This window comes from Sus scrofa, chromosome 1, assembly GCF_000003025.6.
Source record: "Sus scrofa isolate TJ Tabasco breed Duroc chromosome 1, Sscrofa11.1, whole genome shotgun sequence".
In the NCBI taxonomy this organism is placed as follows: Eukaryota; Metazoa; Chordata; class Mammalia; order Artiodactyla; family Suidae; genus Sus; species Sus scrofa.
The window spans coordinates 156,731,630-156,747,527 of record NC_010443.5 but is presented as its reverse complement, the minus strand read 5'-3'; the positions used below and the strand labels follow the sequence as shown (position 1 = coordinate 156,747,527).

The following is a 15,898-nucleotide window of genomic DNA, read 5'->3' as shown; positions in this document are numbered from 1 at the left end:
GGTGAAACTTGAGTTTCTTATTATCAAACCTGCTAAACTTACTGTGCTCTACTCTGTCATTGAAATGAGTTGGCCAAGGAAAAATATCACATGGAAAATATGGTAGGATCTTCTCTAGCTTAATTTCAATGTTCTCTGAAACATTTAAAGTTTCAAAGTGAATTTTGATCCTTTATTTTTATCACATAAATTGTGGTCAGAAATCATACTATCCCCTTCCTAATAATTAACAAGGAAGTAAACATTATTTGTAAATATTTCTCAATCACTTTTTAAAAAGTTTCAACTTTAACCTTATGCATCCGAATTATTTTCACAGTTATTTAAAAAACCTAGACAGTCAATTAGGAAATTTAGTAATTTTACAAAAATGTTTGAACTAATACCAATGTGGTTATATTTCACAAGCTTTGAAGTTCAAAAATCTTACGAGGAGACTTGCAAGTTTGTCATGTTAATGCTTGCATTGATGACTGAAACATGGCATTTTTTCAAAAATATGATTTATTGAATGTCAAACCTTTATAATAATATAGGTCCTTTAATTTCCTTTCCTCGTAATGGACATTACTGAAATGAATCAAGAACAAAGAGAAAGAGAATGGACAAAGAAACCACTTGTATAAAATGAAGAACAATTCCTTTTGTACAAATTCACTGTCTGCATTTGTGAAAAATAAAATCAAATATATTCTTCAGTTCTATCCTACTTACTGATGGTTGCTGATTGCACATCTGAGTTTTTGATTAGGATTAATTTTACTTTCTGGTATTTTGTCTCCTTTCACTGAGAACATTTTTTCATATGATTTTAATGTAAACATTTTCCATCTATAATGCTATATCATGAAGACTCAACTGTGTCTCTGAAGTTGAATCCTTCATATACACTGTTTTCTATTAACTGGAATTCACTTCATCTCCTAATAGAAATCTCAGAATCAAGGGAGGAAAGAAGATGAATAACCTTGTAGCACATTTCTTTTTCTCATCTTAAAGTCAACATGCTCTGTGTTTAAGGTGAAAAAAGATGTATCTGAGAGATTATAGATTCCAACATATGTAGTTTGTGTAGCATCATTGCGCTGTTTGCTCTGGGGAGGACAAATTTTAAAGTGCACATTCGAGTCTTATAACGGCCCCTTGATGTTGCTAGTAAGACAGTTACAGTAGCTTGGGAAGCACAGAGGTTTGGTTATAAATCAGGCTCAAGTATTATAATAAAGTTTATAGACGCTATATCACCAGCATATACCCAGTGTAAGATCAACTACTTTTGTCCTCTTCTTGCCTTTCTGTTTTTATTCCTACAGTAAGAACTTGTGAATACTTGGGAAGTTGGTCTCTAAGTCCCTCACGTAGTCCTCATCGGGAAGGAGTAATAATATATTCAGTGTGACAGGAATGAAAAACACAGCACAGCTGAGTGTAGCTCAGTCCTTCAGGTTAGCTGGTCTGTAGCATGGCCACTCTTCCTTCCACACAGCAACGAAATCCAGGTAGAATTCTTGCCCTAGAAAGGTGGATATGGAAGTCAATCTTTTTCTATGTCTTTCTGTCTCTGTCTGTTTTTCTGACACACACATACACACTTAATACATAGATTTATTTCTAAAGTATTAACCCAGATTTTTATATGATTTCAGTCAAGGAACATTCACGTATTCAGTATTCAGAACACAAATGAAAATGACACTTGCTAATTTAAAAATCGATACTGATGAATGCCAACACAGGCTATTCTGGGCTTTGTTTTCACAGAGTTTCTAAATGGAAGCTTAGACTTTCTAAAACGTGTAATGTTAAACTTAACCTGATTTGAATTGAATTACTCTAAGTGTTATTATAATTATATTATAAAATCATAAGTGTTACATATGTTTCCGAGGTTTATGTACTTAGATTTACACAAAGTTTGAGTTGAGCCACAGGCAAAAAGTCTGATATTGTACAAAATGTCAAAGAAATATTGGAGATAGATCAATTAACTATTATGCTAAAATAAATCTGTAATGATGAAGATGAAATGGGGATATAGGAAAAATAAATTAATTTTGAAAATGAAAGGGAGAGAAAAACATTGTCAGGCTGATGACAAAGTTTGGTCAATATATTTTAACTCATGTGCAAGAAGGTAACAAAATGAATAAAAACAATTTTACAACTTTGAGTATTATAATTATAATTGTAATTATTGAGTATATTATAATACCGAAAGTCTGTATTCTGAACAATTTTTCTCATCCTTAATACTTAGAAATCCTTATGCCACTTTACGTTCCTGAAACACAATACACTCAATAGTCTTCTTACAAGATATCTCTATGTATTACATTGGCAAATATTTCTGGCAAAAATTTAGGAAAATGGTTGACCCACAGTGACTTCCTATAAAGTTTATATTAAAAAATATGCTTTTTATATCCCTAGATTTTTTTGGGGCGTGGGGCTACAACCACAGAATATGGAATTTCCCAGGCTAGGGGTCAAATCAGACCTGCAGCTGCCAGCCTACGCCACCGCCACAGCAATGCCAGATCTGAGCTGCGTCTGTGACCTACACCATAAACTCACAGCAACACCAGATCCTTAACCCACTGATTGGGGCCAGGGATCAAACCCATATCTTGATACTAATTGGGTTCCTTACTGCAAGCCACAGTGAGAACTCCCCCTAGCTTTTTCAAACAGGATCCACAAATCTTACTTATGACAGATTCTGCTTTTCATTCTAAACCTTTGTGAAAGAAAATATGGTTCTCTCCTGAGTGTGATTATTGGACTCTGTAATCTGGGAAGTAAAGGTTTATAACATAAAGTCTAGAATTTGGTAATATTTTATTAGCGATTATTTTCAAGTATTGTTATACCTGTAAGCTGCATGTAGCCAGTTCTTATAAGGCTGGATACCAACATCAATAACATGCCTGGGCTTTGCTGACTATTGAGCATAGGCTTTAACATCAGAAAAAGTAAGGCATTTCCCCTTGCTCTCTACTAACTGTTCAACTTCCAACTTGGAGGGCTCTTACAAAGTTGCATCTAAGAATGGAAAAGGAAAATCAGAATGGAGTCAGTATTGTAAGAGAATGCTGTAAAATAGAGCCAGGAGGCCATTGAGGAAGTACGACTTATGCTCAGCTCAGCCTTAATGGAATCTGAACTTCAAAGACTAATTGTCTTAACGCAGGCATTCAGAACATCTTCCCAATGTTCCAGAAACAAGATACTTAAGAGACACTTACCCTAAAATGACTCATGACAGCTTTTCCCTTAAGGACAAATATCTCCTTTCCAGTGTCAGAAGCAACCATAATTCCTGCCAGACAACTTTAATAACCTCGTGGTTTTCTATAAGCCTCTGTCTCTTTTTCTTCCCCAGAACATTTTCAGTTTTACCAGAATTTGTGTCGCCTGAATTGTAATTCCTAAGCCGCTAAATGAAGCTCTTTGTTCCTTGCATCCTTAATATTGATTATTGTTTAACTAGAAACTTCTGCCAAAGAGCTAGTGTGTTCTTTGTTTTGGTAGAAGATGCAGACATTAAAAGGTTTTACATTAAATAATTATTTTGTACCTTCTCCTACCAGGAATTATCATTTAAAGATTACCTCTCTGAAGGTCAAAAGTTGAAACCAGAGTGGGCATTGCATGCCGAGAGACCAGCTCAGCAGGATGGGGCTGAAGAAGGGGTGCTGTGAAACTTAAGGAAAAAAGTTAACATAAAACAAGACACAGAGACATTATCTTAAGTAAAGGTGGGAACGGGGGACTCAAGGTCTCAGGAACCTAGAGCCCTGCCTCAAGAAACCACACTGCTTTTATTGTGCTCTTGAGGATTACGTCAAGTGTAAAGGGGGTTGTAGGTGCAGGATATAGATTTTTAATTATTTTATAAGTTCTTTCATTATTTTAAAAGTCACTTAGCTGGTAGATGGTTAAAGTTTTACTCTAAACTTTAGGCATTTAAGAATCATTAGCATTTGAGTTAGTTATCTATGCATAGCATTTCAGAGACTCCTCACTGTGCTTCCGCAAGGGCATGCCTACTTGAGGCAACCCTGTGTGCCTAGGTTTGCGCCTTGGTTCTCTTTGCTAATGCATATTCGGCTAACGACCACTCATAAACCACTTGGTCTGAGGTTCCTCTTTCTCTTTCTCGTATTCTTTAGAGGACATATCATGCATGTGCAAATGGCGTGCCAATCTGCACAGGTCTGGAGTGCCTAGACCAATGTATTATGTCCTCATTCAGCTGACCCCGTGAATAACCCATGCCTTTAGGTCTTTGTTCTTAAGCTTAAGTCATTTACCATCACCGTGATTGTTTCTCAAGCAGGAAGACGGGACAAAGTAAGGAAGGACAAGATGGAGTTTGCAGTAAGGAGGCGAAGAAAATATTATAAAAACATGTCTCGCAACAATTGTGGACGAGCCTCAAGTAGGCATCAAATGTTTTCCTCAAGTCTAAGTGAAAAGGCTCTAGGTTAACTTAAAAATAATCCTATCAAGAGCACCTGGGAGAACTAAATAAAGCCCAGAGTGAAGGCTCAAACTAGTAATAAAGTGTGATTTTTAAATAGTACAGCCCCTTTTCATATTTCCTTCAGGTTAGGAGCAGCCTCAAGTTAGTGGGATAAGAGTTGATGATTTGGAGGTCTTTATCTTTCAAGGAACATGCTCATTTAGAGCCTTCTATATTCAGAATGTAGAATTAGACACTTACCTTGACAGAATTCACACAATGACCTTCATGACCTTCAAGGCCAAAGACACATTCATAACAGTATTCTTGGCAGATGTGTAAAAAATAGTTTGAGGAGTAAAATACATTTTTTTTTCAGTTTATAATGTGGCAAAATTCACATTAGAACAGTCACTGTGGACATTTCACTTTCATTATTCATGCACTTGTTTGGGATTGTGTTTCTGTAAGGACTACATATTTATAATTTACATTTCAAATATCCCACCGATGTTTTGCTTTCATCATTTGCAACTGCTGAGATTACTGAATATATCACAGTTCTATGGAGAAAGTAAGACGCTCCAAGCATTTACTATTATGTTAGGAAATGACGGTAAAGGAAGCAAAAGGCAAGGTTTGTTGACAATGAATAAAGTTAGGACAGAAATTTTAGGAAAGGTCTCAGCTTCACAATGTAGCTTGTAGTATCTCCAATTGCTATTGAATTGTCATTGCTAACCTAGAGATAGAAAATAGATGAAGGTACTTTATTGCTTTTTGAAACTTGGAGGGGGGTAAAATCAGTATCTTAAATAAAGATTTCAATTCCTGACCTCACTAGCCTATTTTGCAATTGAACCAAAGTCATTAAATTTTAGCCTCCAGTAAATGAGAATCTGAGCTTTTACCTATGCATGTGAAAGCTCAATAAAATGGCCGTGGTGGAAGAGGAGAACCACTGCATATGCAAATTCAGACACATTAGGAGTGGATTTCATTTCACAATGTCATAGTAAGTCACTCTAATAGGAAACTACTGTGCTTTTTCTAAGAAAATCATGTTTTTAAGCCTTCTATGCTGAACTTTAGAAAAAGTTTTTGTTTCCTAATCATCTGGCATTTGAGAGTTTGGATTCTTTTTCCCACTCTCAAATTTCTGCACCTCTAATGATCATTTTTGACACCCCATTATCATTATCTTAAATTGTCCCTTAGGATAGATAGACATAGGGTGAATTAGGAGACATGAGTTCTATGGTGGGGACAAGCCATTGACTGGTTGGAGGGCAGCTGAGACAAGTAGAACTGGGAAGCCTGGACTCTGCTTGTGAGGAGGGGGCAAGGCTATCTAGTCTCCAGGCAGGGAAGAGAGGTGGGCTGTGGCACCTGCCAGGTTTCCTGCCACTGCCTCACTGTGAGCTGCGAGTGTCCCAGGCTGAGCTGGAGGCAATTTCAAGCTCTATTTGCAAAGTTACAGTCATCAAAACTGGCACAGAAACAGACACATCAAGTGATGGAACAGAATAGAGAGCCACCAAGAAATAAACTCACATACCTCTGGTCAATTAATATATAACAAAGGAAGCAAGAACATACAATGGAGAAAAATTGTCTCCAACAAGTGCTGGGAAAGCTGAATCGCAACATGTCACAAAATGAGATCACATTTCACCATACCACACACAAAGACAAACTCAAAGGGGATTAAAGACCTAAATGTAAAATTGTGCAAAACTCTTAGAAGAGAACACTCTTTGACATAAATCGTAGTAATATTTTTTTGGATCTGTCTCCAAAGGCAAAAGAAATAAAAGCAAAAGTTTTAAAGTGCGACCTAATTAGATTTAAAACCGTTTGCATAGCAAAGGAAACCATTGACAAAACAAAAAGACAACCTACCAAATGGGAGAAAAATATTTACAAATGACGGTGCAAGAAGGGGTTATTATCCAAATTAGAAAAACAGCTCATATAACTCAATATCAAAAAATGAACCCAATTAAAAAAGAGAAGACCTAAATAGACATTTTTCCAAAGGAAATATACAGATGGCTAACAGGCACATGAAAAGATGCTCATCACTAATTGTTAGAGAAATGCAAATCAAAACAGTAATGATATATCATCTCACACTGGTCAGAATGGCTATCATCAAAAAACCTAAAATATCAAAAGTTGGAGAGGATGTGGAGAAAAAAGAACCTTTGTACACTATTGGTGGAGATACAAATTTATTCAGCCACTATGGAAAACAATATATATGTGCCTAAAAAACTGAAACTAAAACTACAAAATGATCTGGCAATTCCACCCCTGGGTATATATACAGAAAAAAATGGCAGCAGTAATTCAAAAAGATACCTGCACCTTAATGTTCACAGAAGCAGTATTTACATTAGCCAAGATATGAAAGCAACCCAAATGCCCATCAACAGACAAATGGATAAAGAAGGTGTTTTATAGATATAGATACAGATATACAGCGGAATATTACTCAGCCATAAAATGGAATGAAATTCTGCCAGTTGCAGCAACAAGGATGGACCTAGAGAATATCATACATAGTGACATAAGCCAGAGAAAGACAAATACTGTATGACATCACTTACATGTAGAGTCTGAAAAATAATACAAATGAATGTATATGCCAAACAGAAGCAGATTCAGACATGGAAAACAAACTAGTGGCTACCAAAAGGAAGAGGGTGTGGGGAGGGCAAATTAGGGGTATGGGATTAAGAGACAAAGACTACTTTATATAAAATTGATAAGCAACATGGATATATTACATAGTACAAGGAAATACAGCCACTATCTTATAATAATAACTTTTAATGGAGTATAATCCGTAAAATATGGAATCACTCTGCTGTATGACTGAAGCTAATATAATGTTGTAAATCAATAAAAACAAAGAAACAAATCTCAAAATAGGTCATCCAGAAGAGTAACTTATTTGTGATTGGATATATCTAAAATATACAATAATCTATAGGTCTTCTTAACATGGCATAGAAGCAAAATGTAAACATTTTTAAATTGTAAAAAAGAGGAAAAAAGAAAAGATACTACAGAGGGAATATGCTATTCTTGACAGTTTTGCATTCAATTGCAGATATGAGCACTTTATCATCAGTAACTGATGTAATTAAAGAGGCAGGGAAATGAGGGTATATGATTGCCACTTCTATTTCTGGCCCAATTTACATTAAGTTTTCTGAAAAAAAAATTTAATCTCCATCTTAAGAGTACATTCAGGAGTTCCCGTTGTGGCACAGTGGAAATGAATCTAACTAGGAACCATGAGGTTTCAGGTTCGATCCCTGGCCTCGCTCAGTGGGTTAAGGATCCATCGTTGCCATGAGCTGTGCTGTAGGTCGCAGATGAGGCTCGGATCTGGCGTTGCTATGGCTCTGGCATAGGCCAGTGGCTACAGCTCTGATTCGACCCCTGGAACCTCCATATGCTGCTGGTGCAGCCCTAAAAGGACAAAAGACAAGAAAAAAAAAGAAAAAGAAAAAAAGAGTACATTCACATTTTACTCCATAGTTAAATGTATTTTGTCAACTTCGACATTAATATACTCAATTTTACTAGACTAATACAACAAAAATCTTTGTATACCCATCAATTTATAGCAAATGTCTGTAGTCACAAGGTTCTGGGAAATGAAACCCATAGAGCTAAAAGTATATCAGATGTGGCTGGGAAGATTTTAATTGATTAATCCAGATTTGAAGACATTTATTTTATTTCTTCTATAAAATTATTAGCACTGATTTTTAAGAATATTCAAGGAATATTCAACCGCACATATTAATATAAACTATCTTTTCAAATGTTAGATTCTTAGTCATATTGCTAAATACCCAGTTCCATTTAGAACATTTTTTTTTTAGCAGATCAGTCTACTATCTTACTTCAGCTTGAGAAAGAAAGCATATTTTTTTTCATTTTTTAAAAAAATTCCTTTGAGGAGTTCCCATTGTGGCAGAGCAGAAATAAATCCATCTAGGAACCATGAGGCTGTAGGTTTGATCCCTGGTCTTGCTCAGTGGGTTAAGGATCCCACGTTGCAGTGGCTGTGGTGTAGGCCAGCAGCTATAGCTCTGATTAGACCCCTAGCCTGGGAACCTCCACATGCCATGGGTACAGCCCTAAAAAGCAAAAATAAATAAATAAATCCTTTTCAAACACCTTCTCATTATTTATATTAACTGTTCCTATTTCTATATTTCATGTTGTCTTGTTTACTTTCACAATTTTTCAACTGTATTTTCTTATAAATCTTAGCTAATGAGAACAACCATATAGCTAATGATAAAAATATAAATACCAAAGAGTCTTTGGATTTTCTTTTATATTGACTTTTTCAACATAGAGTTTATGCTAGTTCAGGGAGATGCCCATCAATTTCAGTAGTTAGTTGTTATTAGAGAAATAGGAACATAGAGAAACTGTCAAGAAAGCAGATGAATTATAATGTCAGAATTTTCTATGACAAAGAGCAATAAAAATCTTGGGTCAGGAAACTATTTATTTCAACCCCCAACATTTGCCCAGGGAAATAGCAAGAAAGAGTTTATTCTAAAAAAGATTTAAAATAAAAATGTAAAGGTTTTTTGCTTTTTTTTTAATAAAAAATAAATATCTCAACCCTGTACCATCTGTGGTTGTGAGATTGCAACTTACTCTGCTCACATGATAAAGAAATCTCAAGCTAAGAGAATAACACAATAACTATATCTGTGTCCACAGACTCCCTAGGGCTCTGGGAGAAGCAGTATTAAACCATGCTGCAGAGACAGACTCATAGCTTATAAAAAACCCTGAGACTAACAATCTTTGTTAAAAATAAGCAAAAGTTCAAATTTAAAAGCCACATGAGAAAACAAGTCATTAAGAGGTAGAATCACAGTAATTAGTACAGAAGGATCTGGAGTAATTACCAAACTGATAAGTATAAAATCAGTATGCATAAAATAATGAAACTAGTACAAAAGTTAATAAAAATCAAAATTAATAATTTAACACTATGTTTGAAACATGACCAAACTGAAATCCTAGTGTTGCAAATCGTAGTGCATAAACAAAATACTTGTTATATTTTTATACTCAAGCAAACGAGCATACAAGGATAGGTGTGGATTACATTTTAATTCAATGTAGAGAAAATACAAAATTTGAATCCCTGGCCCAGGTACTTCTACATGCCACAGGTGCAGAAAAACAAAATACTAAAACCTTTGTCTCTCTCCTGTTTATAAATTCTAGTGAGTTATAAGGAATGTAGTTGAGTAAGGAGGAACTCAAGCTCTTAAAAAGAAATTGAAAACAAAGACATGATGAGACTGAGCAGATACATTTAAGTTAACACTAATCACAAAAGTCAATATCAAAAATAATAATGGAGTTTCTATTGTGGCACAGTGGGCTAAGAATCCCACTGTGGCAGCTCAGGTTTCTGGAGAGGTGAAGGTTCAATCCTTAGTTGGCTTGGGGCAGTAAGTTAAAGGCTCCTGTGTTGCTGCAGCTGTGGCAAAATTCACAGCTGTGGCTTGGATTCAATCCCTGGCCTGAGAACTTCCATATGACTTTGATTCAGCCATTAAAAGCAGCATCAGCAGCAGAAGAAAACAGTAATTTGAGTAGTTACAAAAGGGGAGATAAATAATACTCAGAGATTAGATTTACAGCATTTTATAAAAAGAGCTCTTGAAAACATTAAAATTGTTAGATCGAGACTGATGTTAAAGATCTACTGGTAGATAGAATGAATGATTCCCAAACTCTAAGGATCAAAAGGAAAAAAAAAAATATATGAAACCTGATCCATCTTAAGTCTTGTCAGATAAAAATTACCAAAATCTTAGAGTGCACATATCAGAACATAGTGAAATCATAAAATATTTATTCTGTTCAAAATCAGTCTCTACTATCACTGCTACCTTTCTGCATTATATTGGAAACCCAATTCAGCTGAATAAAATATGAAAATGATTTAAAATGTAATAAAGGAAATGAAATTGTCATGTAACTTTGATGATATGATCTTTTGCAGTGTACAGCATCAGAGAAACCCTAAAAACTATAAAAAGTTATCAGCAAGTTTGTTGGATACAAAAATCAAACACGAAAACCATTATAAAAATTATAGATCAGAAAAAAATTATAAAAATTATTTTTTAAAAAGCTAATTTTTAATAGCAACAAAACTAAAGTCTTTTAGGATAAATTTCACAAAATTATTCAAAGTTTGTAAATAATTATCACAATTTATTAAAGCCCATAAAGAAGATCTAAAGAAAAATATTCATAAACTCCAAATCACACAGATAGCCTTTTTGCCTGCAAATCATCTCAGAATTACAATGCAATCAGGCAGGCTGATCCAATCCTTCATATAGAAGATGAACTAGTTCAAGATGAAACAATTTTCCTAAAGAAAAGTAAGGCCAAAACTTGCCATGTTAGATTATAAAGCCAACAATTCAAACATTGTGTTAATGGCTTAAGAATAGAGAGACAGAAGAAAGTTTGTAAAGAAAGATAAAGAGCCATATATGTATTGGCACTTTGAGTATGATGAAGATGGCAATGAAAATCAATGGGCAAAAGATGGACCAGTTAAACCATACATAAAATGTTTTATGACATATTAAAATATACTTTATGTAAAAAATACTAATAATATTATTTATTGTTAGTGAATATAGCAGAGTATTAAGAGGACCCAACAGTGTTATATTCATATATATATAACACAACAGTGTTATATATATATAAATGTGCACACACAGCACACACATATACCCATTTTGGCAATTATTAAATGTTTTGTTCTGTAAATTCAAATTATTTTATAATTAAATAATCATTTATTTTAATTACATATTTTATTATTTATTTTATTTCATATTTCAAGATAAATGAAATAAGAATTGTCATAGAAAATAAAATATTCCAGCCTTTCACAGTGATTCTTCAGCAGGCAAATGTGTTATGTCACATGAGCACAACTCAGTTTTTATTCTTCCATCCTCACCCTGTTGCGCACTACTAATTGTCTATTTGTGCGTGCAGTGAAAACATTTACTGAACTTTCATGGATTCAGTAAAAGCGTTGAGTATTTTTCCCTTTCTAAATTTTTTTTAGATCTCGAATGTTATGTGGAATGGTTTCCATTTTGTTTTTATCTCCTAAACCTGAGTCAGCACAGTTCTATTTTCTTGCTGTAAGAATGGCCTTTTTTTCCTCTGGAAACCATTTGAGGGATTAGAGGATGAGAAGAGTAATTACCCAAAACATTAAAACCGCCCACTGTGATTTGTATGGCTTCGGCCAAGTAGGGTGATTCAGCGACAAACTACCACCTTTATAACTCCAGGTAATAGAAGACTAGCAGATCCTTACCATCTGGACCGCATTTTATTTTCCGCTGAGCTGAAGTATCATCTCTCACCGTCTCTCGCGTTTTAATTCATCCTCTGAAATGGAATAAACCATACTGCAGTTATAAAGCAAATGGACATATGTAGGCGATTTCTGAGAGGGCTTGGCACCCTCTCCTCCCCCGTGTCGCTGCCTTTCCTCAACCTGCTGTCCTCTGCCCTCCTTTTTGATCCGTTCCTGTCTGGGAGCCAGCGGCTCCCGCCGCACAGAGGGCACTCTTGGCAGCTCTCGGACTCATCAGCACGCTGGCCGGCCTTAGCTGGCTATGGAACAGATGTTGGGGAAGTCACAGTTTTGAAATTTATATTCTCTGTAGAATGGAGGACAGGGTTTTAAAAATAATTTTGTCCACATTACACTTTTTCCTCTTTTGATAGTTAGGCTCTTAAAATGCAGTCCGTAGAGAAGAAACATATTAGTTGAATATTTTCTGCTGATTTCATTAGACATTGATTTGATGATCAGGAAAGGCTAGAGTCTAAGATATGAGGAATGTTATCTTGGGTTATACCAGCTGAACAAGGTGTCAAATAAGCCAAGGTTTTCACTAAGGAAGAAATCGAAAGAAAATACAACTTAGTGGTCATATTGTAGGTTTGTTAAAGTAATAGCAATATTTTAGAAATATTAATTATGGAGGCTTCCATAAAGACACAACCTCCCCTGAAAAAAAATGCATAAGTTGCTTAATTTCATGGCCTCCACCCTCAAGAGAATTTATAATGTAGTGATGTAGTAATCACAGAAAGGGAATAAAAATAATAAAATACTAGTTAGATGGGGGAAAAAAAAGGGATGGAAATAAAATGCCACCTGTATGTAGTATGAGTCTAGATAAAATGCCACCTGTATCTGGTAGGAGTGTGGAATATAGCGTGAGTATGTGAGCACCATTTGAAACAGAAATGTTGGGATTATTCTGTAATGTTTGGTTGCTAGTTTTGTATCTTGATATTCACAGTTCTTTTTTAAAGACTGAGTTGGTTATTTCTGAACACATGAGGGGGACGCACATTTGAGTTGTCTCAGAGGCCAGTTTTGAAGTCTGAAGAAAGAATGAGGAATTTCTGTTTTCTTTTAAATGGATAAAATATTACTATGTGGAAACACAGAATGTTTAGGTATGGCTAGAAGTGTGTTTGAGAGAATCAAATTATACTGATTTGAACACTATTACTGCCCCTCCTCACCTACCAAAGTATCAGATAATGTTTTTAGTACTTGATTGTATCTGTAGCAGCTGAGAGAGAGAGCGTGATTACAGTCAGGACTATGTCAGCCTTTCAATTATAACACTACACAATTAATGATTTACAACTTAGTCATAAAATGCCATTTCCCTCTGAGGGGAGGAAAAAATAAAACTTGGCTTATCAGGTCCCAGAAGGAGAATTATTTTTAAAAACTGATTTTTTTAAGGCTGGTTATTTTAATTTTAGAGCATCCTTCAAAGAATGTTTTCAGGACATTTTCAACTCTAGCATTTTCAAAAAGGGATTGGTTCAGTAATCATTGAGGCTTTGCTATAGAATAATTACTTGGGTTTATTTCCAATGTTAATATACTTTAATTTCTATGATAATTGAAGTTTAAAATTCTATTTCAAAGATATTTTCTGTGTCACATGCTGGTAATGATGATTTAATATCTTCCAAGAATCTTCTGAATGTAAAACGAACTAAGAGAAATCATTCAAAATCTAATCTCTAAATGTTACATTTCACCCAGCTGTATTAGAGACAGAGAGTTTCCATTTTAGACATAAACTTTATCTTGATAACTAATGAAAGTAGGCACAGGGTAGTCAAGAATTTAACCTTGAAAAAAGAGGTTTGGATTTTGCCCTTGGCTTCTAGGAGGTAAACTCTAAATCCTAGAATGCCTTGTCTGATGGAATATCTTCATTTGTCTGGGGGCCTTTGGCCAGCCAGACATTAACAATATGACTAGCAGAACTCTGAGCCACATGGGCAATGTGATGTAGGTTGGGGCTTTGAGCCATATGGAGTAAGTGTAATTCTAGAGGGGCTGAGATGGAGAGGAGGCATGTGGGCAACCACTCCTGCCTAAGTGATGGGGCACCATAAATTCTCTGGACTTAAGGGTTCAAGTCACCTGGTTGGTGGTAGTCTTTGCCTATTGTCCCACAGTGATGGTAGGAAGCTCTGTGTTTGGTTCTCTCTTACACTCTGCCCTGTATGTCTCTCCTCTGGACTTATTTTAATCTTTACCTTTTTTCTGCGATAAACCACAACCACAAGCAAAACCACTTTCAGTGACATCCATGAGCCCTTCTAGGAAATTATTAAAACTGAGAGTGGTTTGGGAAACCTTCTGAAGTAGCAGTTGGTGCCAGAAGTGAAGATGGTCTTACGTGAACTGTTTCCTTCAATTTCAAAGTTGGCAAAGCTCCATTATTATTTTAAAGCAGTCATATTACATCAAAGATGCATTTTTATTGCTTTGCAGATTACCTCAGAGTCTGAATCCACCACTTGAAGAAGGCAGAACTTAGTGAAATTTCCTATGAAGACTATCATTTGCTTTTTCTCCATATGTTAACCACAAACTCTACAGCTTTCTAATATAAGCTATGGAAACAATAGCAATGGAGTATATTTTCCAGAACTGAATTCCATTTACTTCAGTATTTCTATGACTACGCATGAGAAATAGAGAGTACAATTCCACCAGATTTATCCTTTGCTAAGTTTTCAGTCTTTTTCCTCAGAACGTTATAATTTAATTTTATGGTTTTAATTATTATATATATATATTTTTTGTCTTTTCTAGGACCGCACCTGCGGTATATTGAAGTTCCCAGGCTAGGGGTCGAATCAGAGCTGTAGCCACCAGCCTACACCAGAGCCACAGCAATGCAGGATCCGAGCCGCATCTGCGACCTACACCACAGCTCACGGCAACGCCAAATCCTTAATCCACTGAGCAAGGCCAGGGATCTAACCTGCAACCTCATGGTTCCTAGTCAGATTCGTTAACCACTGCACCACGACAGGAACTCCTTAATTATTATAATTTAATATTATAATTATTTAGAGATATCAGATATTAGATTCAGAAAACTGTGCCTTTATAGAAATGAAGGTAGCCCCAAAGCAGTAATTTGGCTCTTCTAAAGGAATGCTTGGACTCTTTGCTTACTCACTCTGCTGTGGTAGGAATGAGATACTTTTACTTTGTCTTCCAGCTCTTTCAAAGCCCTTATAACAATGGTCATTCTATGTGAGAATTATTAATTTATTCACTTAAATTTCACAGTAGATTGGTAGTGTTTTAGGGTCATGATCTGTTCATTTCATCTTCTTATGATCAGTACCAGAACACAGTGTCAGGTTAATATTAGACATTATACAAATATTTATTGAATAAATGGATGAGATAAAACATACATGGCCTGATTATCTTGCCTACTGGTATAGCTATTGATTTGGAATCAATTCTGCCTCAGGGATTTTGCCCCTTTGCTTGGCCATAAAGATATATTTTTTCCTTTTATTAAATACACATGAGCACACACACACCAAACACAGATACACGCACATAAAAATGAAATTTTATTTCCTTTATAGATGTGCATAATTCTTTAATAAATCTTTTAGTGGCTTCTGATGAACTTCTACTTTGTTTCCTAACATTTTTATAAGAACTGCATTTTTTTAAAAGGAACTGGCATGTGTATATTATTTTTACTTCTAATTTGGTGGTTTTTAAAAAATGCATTTAAAGCTATTTTTAGTAACATCAAAAATATAAGCATCAAAAAAATGGAGAAAGTTATATTACTTTTTTTCCATTTCTCCCCAAAGTTTTTTTATTGCCATAAGTGCTAATTATATTAATATTATTTTTAAATTTTATTTTTCTAGAGTTATCTCTGCAACTATTTTAAAACAATCATATTATATCAAAGATGCATGTCTGATGTTGTCTCTTCACTAATATGCATATCTCTGTCT

The 15,898-nt window shown here is 35.1% G+C and overlaps 1 long non-coding RNA gene across 2 annotated transcripts; it reads right to left on the bottom strand.

Moving 5' to 3' along the window:
• LOC106509059 lies at positions 487 to 12,059 on the bottom strand. 2 transcript variants are annotated; one of them, XR_001306285.1, is made up of 4 exons: positions 11,883 to 12,059; positions 3,612 to 3,703; positions 2,871 to 3,042; positions 487 to 1,513 (listed from the first exon to the last, which is right to left on the bottom strand). It is a non-coding gene; the product is annotated as an uncharacterized LOC106509059 (long non-coding RNA). The 2 variants fall into 2 exon arrangements; XR_001306284.2 differs by having other exon boundaries at positions 2,871 to 3,703.